The sequence below is a fragment of the Melanostigma gelatinosum genome, assembly GCF_949748355.1.
Source record: "Melanostigma gelatinosum genome assembly, chromosome: 14".
Taxonomy (NCBI): Eukaryota; Metazoa; Chordata; class Actinopteri; order Perciformes; family Zoarcidae; genus Melanostigma; species Melanostigma gelatinosum.
This window is the reverse complement of record NC_136647.1, coordinates 3,900,958-3,910,267: the sequence shown is the minus strand read 5'-3', so window position 1 is coordinate 3,910,267 and position 9,310 is coordinate 3,900,958.

Below are 9,310 nucleotides of genomic sequence, written 5' to 3'. Positions count from 1 at the left end.
CAGAAGAGAAGAGCTGCTCCTCAGTCCTGCAGCCCTGGCCTCTGGCAAATCAGCTCCTCTCACAGGCCAGACACACACAAGCACACACTTACCCGCACACACAATGTGTAGGCCGGATCAAAGCCTGGCAGCCTCCACACACCCCCGCTGCACACCGAAATGTGTCTCTCGGCCTCGTTTTTAGCCATTTCTCCTCATCTCTCGCGCTGTCCCTCATTTCTTGCCCCGTCATCCTTTATCTCATCTGTCCCCAGAATCTGTTATTGCAGTTCTCTCTCTCCCCCGCCCCCCCCCCCTTTTCTCCCTCTTTCAGCCCTCTCTTCTCTGTCCCCTGGTGAAATATGTCCAGCTGGACTGAGCGTCTTCCTCCTCAACACTCAGCTCACCAAAGAGAGAAAGAAGAAGCAGCTGGTTTTACACAACAAGAGGAAGAGATAGATGGATGGGTGGATGAGGAGGTAGACGGGGAAAAGAGATATGGGATAAGGTGACGGAAGAAGAGTGGGAGATGGAGAGAGACAATGGACAGAGAGGAGAGCGAGACATAACGGATGAGATTTGCCGATGTGGGATAGTTCAAGAAGTTCTCACGCCAACTCGTCCTCACTTTGAACGCAATATGAACTAAAACACTTGCTTAGGCTGAGACACAAAAGTTTACTGAGTTAAGTTGATTGGGCTTAAATTAAGTACGTAAACTAAGTAAAATGTAAACAACGAAACATAAGTGTGCATGTCACAAACATCACTGACATGATGACACTTTGGGACACGAACACTGGTCTCCTGGCCGAAAGTCCTGTGTTTTTTGGTGTTGTTTTTTCGTTCTTTATAATACGTCATCACGCTCCCGGAGCATTTTATCTGTGCGTCTGGTAATGACGTGGACGGGTTTCCAATGTAGTTACTTAAAAGCCCGGTGCGTCTCACACAGACGCCGAAGATTTGTTTATAGTCGTGTGTGGCCTCCACGGATCACAGCTTTGAGCACGCACAGATACTCAAGAGGGCGTATAAAGAAAATGCACTCAACAAACAGGAAGACAAAGAGTGTAACAGGCAAAAACAGCATAAACCAACCCCCACTATGCTCAGGAGTACTTGTAATTCATTGTAAACTCTGATATTCATGCTGTATACTTCATACCGTTTCACAAGCCCTAAGCATTTTAAAACAAACTGCTGTTTTTGTAAAATCCTCACATGTTAATAGTACATTCATCAGTTAACTATTTGTGACAGTCATGTTTGAAAAGCTCAGAGTTCGCACAGTGAGTGCATCGTTTCAAAAACTCAGACCAATAGCTGGTGGACCACCGCGACGCGCAAGCCCCGCGCTGGTTCACGACAGCACGGATGAACCAAGCTTAAAGGATGCCTGTTGCACCTGAGCAGTATATAGCAGGAATTTCTAGGCTTTTCTGGCTAAAATACTTTTTTTCTTCAGTGTACTGTGGGTTTTACATGAGTGATATAATGTATTAATCAGATACTTTTCATGCATATTAAACATCTAGTTGTCCTGGGGACGGGAAATGGTCCAAAAGCTGGTCGGATTAAAAACAGAGCTTCCAAAAGACCCAGACAGAAACAGAAATAGAGTTCCTGATGTGCAGGAATCAAACACACACACACACACACACACACACACGAGAAGCAAAAGATGAGGATAGGCGGTTCAAATACCCAGACATGAATTAGGCAACAATGCCAACGCTAAGTCCTCTTGTTGAAGCAGCCAAACAAGCCGTTTGTTGAGTTCAAACAAAACAAAAAAACACATTGTTCGCATTGCCAACAACGATGACAGCGGTCACAGCTAAAGAGCAAGTAGCGCCACCTCTCACCGACATCAATTTCAAGAAGAGACTCGGCAGCATCACCCACGCAGTCGTGAATGAAAGAAAAGGCCGAGATCTCCGGGATTACCACAATCAACTCACCCTCACTCACCACAGACGAGAGCACTGACTAAACATTTGGCGTCTACAGCCATCTTTCACATCGGTTCATCACATCGATACTTAGCATATTAATTTGGCATTTGAGGATTAGTTTGGTAAGTTACAGTGGTGACTGTTGATGCTATGATAGATAAAGCGCTTTGGGTTTTTAGCACACCCGTTCTGGGAATGAGTCAGAGCATTATACTTCTCAGAACGAGACAAACAGAGATTACTGGGCTTACCTTACTGCCACACAGGTAGACACTCTGTCAAACACACACACAAGGACACACACACACACAAGGACACACACACACTCCGGCAGACAGAAGCTCAAGCTTTAGGATAACACACAATTAAACACAAGCGGCAAAGCCAAGAAAACCAGCACTGGTGCAATCAATTTGAGAGAAAAAGATCTGATGCCCCTTTGATCACAATGTAAGGTGTTTGAGTTGAATTCATTGCATTTGGCAACGATGTGGCTTTCATGAGCGTCTGCAGCTTGAGACAGAGGTGTATGTTTCAAAATGAGCATTTCTAAGCGGTAAGATTCAATTGTTTCAAGGAAGTTGTTACATATAGACGGAACAACGCGCCATGAGCCATAGATGGGATACATGTTGTGACTTTTTTTCCTCCCTTTTGAACCAAATGCACTTCAAAGTGATGTAAAAAGTAGTAAAATGTTCCCCCGTCGCAAAGTCAATTGTTTTTTTGAACTGGTCTTTGGTTAGATGCCCGTATTAAGCTGTGTTTAAAACAAGCTTAAGAGATTTTAAAGTTTTGTTCTACGACATTAAATGCGTCAGTAAAAACCCCTCTTGTGAATTTTGAAGCTTTAAAAAAGGCTTCAAAAATCACAAAAGTGGCGACTGATTATCTTGAACATAACGCTACGTATCATAAGCTCGTTTTTGCCACGAAGTTTGTTTTCTGAAATCATCCAAATTAAAATGAAAAGATCCCATTGTATTTTTGACGAGGGAACCAGTGCCATGCTAACCTCCAGTCTACAAAAAAAATAGTTCATCCCTGCATCACTCTAGATTTAGTCTTTGCCTTTGAATGTGGATCTGTTATCCAGCCGGGGACGACCACCTGTTATCACATGACTCCATATAGAAATGTGGGTAAAAGCTTCTAAACAGCAAATATGCTGGAATTTATGTTTGTCAAAGTTGAATTTACCTTTGGACCATTATGCCCATTATGTTTGCATGACACTGTACATGTCGGCCACAGTAAGTCAGTGGGAGGACTCCATAATAAACGCTCTTGTTTGAGTGTCAGCTCTCAACTTACAACACACACACCCTCACATATGTAGACCCAGAAACACACACACACACCCTTATACATATACACACAACCACGCACACACCACTCACCCTAAACCTAATTCCACAGCAGTCTACTGCATACATTGTCTGCTGCTCCCGAAAACGAATTAGTCACACATGTTTGCATTTGTACACAAACCCGCCCAGCAACAAACACAACAGGCGCTCAGGGTCACACACACACACACACACGAAAGCACGCACACATGTGCATGAAAACACTCGCGTGACACGAATGTGCAAAACTACACACACAGAAACGTGAGGATGTTTTTTTTTTTTTTTTTTAAACACGTAAAGGCACACCTCTGTGACAGTAACACGCACACACACTACACTGGTGGTCCTAAAGCTCCGTGTCTTTTGTCTCTCGTGGGAAGGCCGAGACAAAAGCAACAACCTGACAGGTAAACAAGCCGTCATGTTTGGGCAGACCTACCTGAGAAAGACTCTCACCCTTTCCTCAGCCTCACCCGACACACCCTCCTCCCACCTCTCTCCCACCGTCAGCGGCTCCAGTCTGCGGCTTTTCTTCGCTGACGTTCCTACCTGCATCTCTCTCTTCCCCCCCAATCTTTGCCCTCGTTTAACTTCTCTCCCTGAAGAGAAACGCTTAGATGTCGAACCAGAGCCGGGGGGCAAGTTAGAGGCCTGTCATGTGATATAAGATGACATACCTGTGTGGCAGCCATATTGGATGTCCGGAGCTCCAGAGCAACAACTAATTAACATACAAGCCGTGAATATAATTCCACATTGTGCCATTTCTGGCTTAAAACTGGTTACTTGCATTACGTTAGCTAAATTCTGCAGCTAAATTTGCAACAAAATTTGTATTCAAATGCTGTTTCAGAGGTTTTCTACCCAAAAACAACATATTTCAATTTTTTCTTTTTCTTTTGCCAGCAGCTTCAGTCCAAAAAAATATTATTCTTATTACAATGTGTTTAAAAATTCTTTGAGAAATGCTGAACGTTTGTCAGTTTTGGCATGAAAAACTGAAACGTATCATTACCAAATATTGGTCCAACCCAAATTATCAGAGCATTAGGCCAATGACATTTGGTTTGATGCGCGTATAATTCGGCCTCACACGTAGCTTTCTTAAGTGAACAGAGATGAACACACACACACACAGATGCACACACACACACTGAAGCAGCAAATCCCTGCCAACATCAGCATTTCCAAACAATTCCAAACAGTTGGGAAATAAGTCTCGTAAGACAAGAGTCTAACAAAAGCCACCCACACCTGCTTTATCACTGGAGTGTATTTCTAGTGTTCCCCTCCAACTAAACACTGGGAACCAGTTTGTTCATTCTGCACAGCAGATGTCAGATGGTGGAAGATCACGACCACATGGGACAGAGAAGGAAGGGAGAGAGACGAGCAAAAAACAGACAACGAAAAATGACCGAGGAGGGCAAAAAACAAAGAAGTTTGGATAGAGAGACTGGTGGTAAGATTAGTGATGATGTGGAGAGTTGACGGGTTACTTTAACTCAGTATAATATCGTTTACCCAGTTATGTGAATGAATACAGCTTAAATGCCTTTTTATTTTTGGAAAGGTACAGGCAATTCTATTTAAAGCTAGGCCGTACAAAGAAATAGAACATTCTCCCTCTCACAGATTAAAAGGTTAATTCACAAGAAATAAAACGCACAGGAGTTTTGATGTGGACGTTATGTTCTGAGGACAAATAACGAATCTCCCCAATGAAAAATTGTATTTATGTGTAATTCTTTAATATTTCCAAATAAGTGCATAGTTAACTGCGAATCAATGCATAATAAAGTTAAAATGACATAATAGGTAAGGTAGTTAAACTCAATGGATGAATGTGAATGTTAATAAACAGAAACTCAAGCATGTTATTAGTCTTGTCTGTAAACAAGTTTCCTATTAGTGCTAATACATGTCATATAATCTAACAATAAACGTGTTTATGATGCTGTTATTAACACTTACAGTCTTATTGACATAATGTTATGAGCATCTTACAAGACTTACAAGGGCCTTATTACCTATTAACTAACGCTTATTACAAGGAGCTAAATATAAAGCGCCTCCCTTTTCTGTGAGCATAATGGATTTTGGACAGTGACCGTGCTTTATGGTGATCACCAGCGAGAGGTCATAGGTCACTCTTTTTATTGAGAACTACATCATCAGATAAGACTGACGGAGGAGGAGCAGAAAAGACAGAAGAGTTGAACGCCGTGTTACACGAGAAGCCATGTGAAGCTGTTTGCGTGCGCCGCTGTGGGAAAACACTCTTTCCTGACTGAAGATAACCAGAGTCCCCGTTCTTCCTCCTCCTCCTCCTCCTCCATCATAACTCCTCTTTAACCTGGACTACTCGGTCAGGCTACTGTGTGTATGTGTTGGTATTAGTGTGTGTGTGTGTGTGTGTGTGTGTGTGTGTGTATACCTGTGTTAATATATACCTGTGTCTGCATGTTTGGCTCTCTACACAGCATGGGAAAGAATGAAGAGAAAAAAGAGAAAATAGAGAGGAGGAGGAGGAGGAAAGAAGTTGCTCCCTCTAGAGCTAAAATTTATAGATGCTTCTCGTGAACAATATTTGGGCTTAAGAGCAAATGTGTGTTTCTTGAAAAATATCATCTCGATGACAAAAATGCCATATTTCTGATATGTTGTGCGGATTCAAACCTGATTTTCAAATTCAAAACAGCATTTAGTGTTCGAAGAAATGTTGATCATCGATTTTCTGTGTTGGTTTCAGTCATTTTATGACTTTTTTATTTTTTTTAAACACTGGAAAAGATAAGCATCTGGCATAAATTTATAAAACCATACAGATCAAACCTTTTTTTGTAAATCACAGTTAACAGGATCGTCCTAAATCTTCATGGACAGTTTAATCCTCTTACTCTCTGCATAAGGACGCAGAGAGAAAACACTTAAGAGAGAAGAAGTTCAGTATTTCAGAGATTTTGATTGATGAACTTGAAAGAAAAGGTTTTTTTATTTCTCCACAAGTGTGTTGCTGCTTCAGAGAGAAGTCTTCAGGAGAAGCTCCAGGCCTCTTTATTGGCCTCGCTATTGACACCGTGTTGGTGCGTTTTTTAAACTTTTTTATCAGAAACCATTACGTGAGAAGGAGCTAAAGTGCTTCTTGCTAAAGACTCTCACGTACAGCTTCAGAGCAGCACATACCGTTTTATCTGACAATCAAGATAAAGCTGCCAGGGTGAGTTCACCACTCCAGCTTTTCCTACTCTCCATTCCCATACCTGGATCATGAGGAATTCCCAGTGAAGGGCAGTAAATTGTCCGGCGGGGCGACGTTGTCCTCTCCCTCCTGAATACCTTCGACTCTGAGAAGAAGAGACAAGAGAGGAGGCATGTTGAGTTTCACCTACGTGTCCTTTCTGAAAAACACATACATCACTTCATCTTTTCTTCTTTGTAAAGGAGGATGTGAGCCTGAGGCGGAGCAGCGCATGTGTGTGCGTGCGTGTAAATATGTGCTTGAATGCATTCAGTCCATGACTTTCTCAGGTCCAACATCTTCCCAGATCAAGTCAACAGGGAGCACGTTGCTTTGTGGGAAATAAAACATGTGGTTGACCTTTTGTTGATGGACAAACACGGCTGTACAAATATGCAGAGGTGGCTCATTCAACCTCGGTGGTTTCTCTTGTTCATTATGTGACGCTTACTGGCCGCGGAGAAGTTCAAACCTCGCCAGGAACAGGTCACCTCGACTGGCTAACGTCCAGAATGGTGTTTTGATGCATCACCTTCTAGGAAAGAAATATAATCCGCAGGTGTGTTTATAAAGCGATGCTGTGGTCAATTCTCTGAAAGCTGAGGCGTAAGTCAATGAGCCGTATGCATTCATCATTGGATCTGAGGCATTTTAGAGAATACGTTCATTTACCACGAAGGCACTGCGCCAAGAAATAGTCCAGCACATAAACCCCGCCACGTTTTCACACTTCTATTTTTATACTCGTCAAATAAAAAAGATATAGTGAGTTAATTAGTGACCTTTACATATGCTGGTAGGCTAGATTTTAGTTGTACCTTTAGGCAGAGCTCCAGTCCAGCTATAAGCTCCTGATTAAAAAGAGTCGCTGGACAAAACACATCAGGTAATATGACATGACATTTGTGCGTGCAACACAGCTTAGCTAGCTAGCTAGCAATCCAAGATAACGACCATTACGGTGCCGGGGGACGTAATGCGCGAGACGAGAGATGTAGTGCACCGAGCGATCCCACACAAGCTTTAAGGTTACTACGACAAACTGTAACTTTCTTGCAAAACTATCTTTTAAATTGACAAACATTCTATGTGGAACTCATACCACAATTAAAACGGTAAAAAAATGATTTGTTCTTCGCTCTATTTTTTTCTGAAATAAGTTCTCATGGGCGACACCGGGAGGGGAGGGACTTCGCCTCTCTATTCATGCAATGCAAACACCTTAAACAAATGTGATTGGGCTACTACATGTGAAGACTTTTTTGAAAAGGTGGATCACAGTGACTCATCGTACCTGCAGAGCCACCATCGGCACGTGTGGATCAGAAGTAGAGATCAGCATACTGCCTGCAGTCAGTGTAAAGTCAAAGCTGCAGTGATACATACATGTGTGATAGCATATGTGCTTTGAGGACATGCAGCTGTACGAGTGTGTGAGTATGTGTGTGAGTTCGCGCACACGTACACATGGGGGGGTGTTTACAACTGTTTACACTCTGCGGGTTCAAGCCTTTGCTCGGCCTGGTTCCACATAGCAGGCAGGTACACACACTGACAGGCAGGGAGGCCGTGGCAGCTTCTTAATCATTTCTCCCTCCTTTTTGTTTCTCTTTTGACAGTCCTTCGCTCTTGTGTGACGGCCCACACCGCCGCCCTGGCCTGCTTACCTTTTCAGGGCTCCTGAAGCGAGACTACTAATGCACTTGCCGCTCTCCTTGCAGCCCCGCCGCCTCGCCCTGAGCTCCAAACTCCCGTGACGGCGCAGGACGCTCACTTTGTCTCCCGTGTTTGTCTAAAAATTGTTTCAATATGTATTTTTGGGAACGGTAATGTTTGCATAATAAATCTTTGTGTCAGGAGAATACAAAGAGAGCTATAGGTCGAAACCTGGGTGGGTCGGATTGGTCTCTCTCCTTCACTCCCTTCACTCGTTTACTCTCTACTCTACTTTCCATTCTCTCTCTGCCAGGTTGTTTTTCCAGCCTGCTGTCAGTAGGTTTATACAGACATGTATCAGGCCCCAGTGCAGAGGCTGGAGCCGCCTTCCCCCCCGAGTAACCTTTGGCAGTTCTCATGCCATACGTACCTTCACATGCCCAGCGAGAGCACGGTGCTGAGATTCTGCAGAGTTACACAACATGCAACAAACATTTTTGTTGCCATTAATAGTTTTAACATGCCCCAACGTCTGTGAATCTAACAGTGGTGGCGACGCGCCCAAAAATCCAATTATCAAGCTATGTGCTGAGTCAGCGTCAAGCTCTTGGTCCTTAAGCAAAAAAACAACTCAAGTACAATTTTATTACATTTAAAACTGAGTGGCCAAAAGGATTTTTACAGGCACTCTGGGCAGCCCTGGTGAAGTCAGCAGACAAAGAGTGGAGGGGAAGTAATGTACCTCAAATGATGGAAAATTGGCTCCTTTGTCTTAGCCCAACAATAAGTTAGCGGAGCAGCAACCGTTGACACAGGCTGTAGATTTTATCTAGAGAACAAGTACACCATCTATCACTGGCTGCAACAGTCAAAAAGTCACTGTGACCTCCAGCACCAATATCAACATAACTCAATTTTGCTGAAATAACCTTAAACAGCTTCCTTCTCATCTCCAAATGTCCATTTGATGCTACATACTTGAAAATCCATTTTAATGAATAAAACACGTCCTTTCGTGACAACAGCTTGTTTTTAATTGCCTTCCAAAAATGATCATGTGCTTATTTTGGCAAGATGACAATTGTCTACAAAAACTGTCACAAATTACACCATTATATAATATT